Source organism: Pseudopipra pipra, chromosome 14 (genome assembly GCF_036250125.1).
Source record: "Pseudopipra pipra isolate bDixPip1 chromosome 14, bDixPip1.hap1, whole genome shotgun sequence".
Taxonomy (NCBI): domain Eukaryota; kingdom Metazoa; phylum Chordata; class Aves; order Passeriformes; family Pipridae; genus Pseudopipra; species Pseudopipra pipra.
This window is the reverse complement of record NC_087562.1, coordinates 12,907,213-12,907,769: the sequence shown is the minus strand read 5'-3', so window position 1 is coordinate 12,907,769 and position 557 is coordinate 12,907,213.

The window sequence follows — 557 nt, the reverse complement described above, 5'->3', positions numbered from 1 at the left end:
AGACCCCAGTGATGCACCAGAGCCTGGTGTGACCCTGTCCCTAGTGCCATCCCTAGACTCTTGGTGTGACCCCATTCCCAGTATCAACCCCAGATTTGTGGGGTGACTCCATGTCCAGCCCTGCAGGTGACCCTGCTCCCACTGCAGGCCCCAGATTTGTGGGGTGACTCCATCCTCAGCATTGTCCTCAGACCCTGGGGTGACCCCATCCCTGGTGCCATCCTCAGACTCGTGGTGTGACCCAGTCCCCAGTGCACTCACCAGCCCCATGGGGTGACCCTCACCCACCCTCCGATGCACTCAGGGTTGGGGTGACCCCAGCCCTGCAGTCCCTGGGCAGGCACCCCCAATACCACGCTGGGTCACCCCCAACACCACTCTGGGTCACCACCAAGGCTGGGCAGCAGGGTCACAGAGCCAGGCCTTGCTCTTCACTGCTCAGCTGAGCGCCCCGCCACCAGGCTGGGACACACCACAGGGGCTGCTTTTGCAGTGTCTGGGTTTGGTTTGTCTCTTTTTCATCTTTCGTTGTTTTTTTTTTAATGCAGTTGTAACTG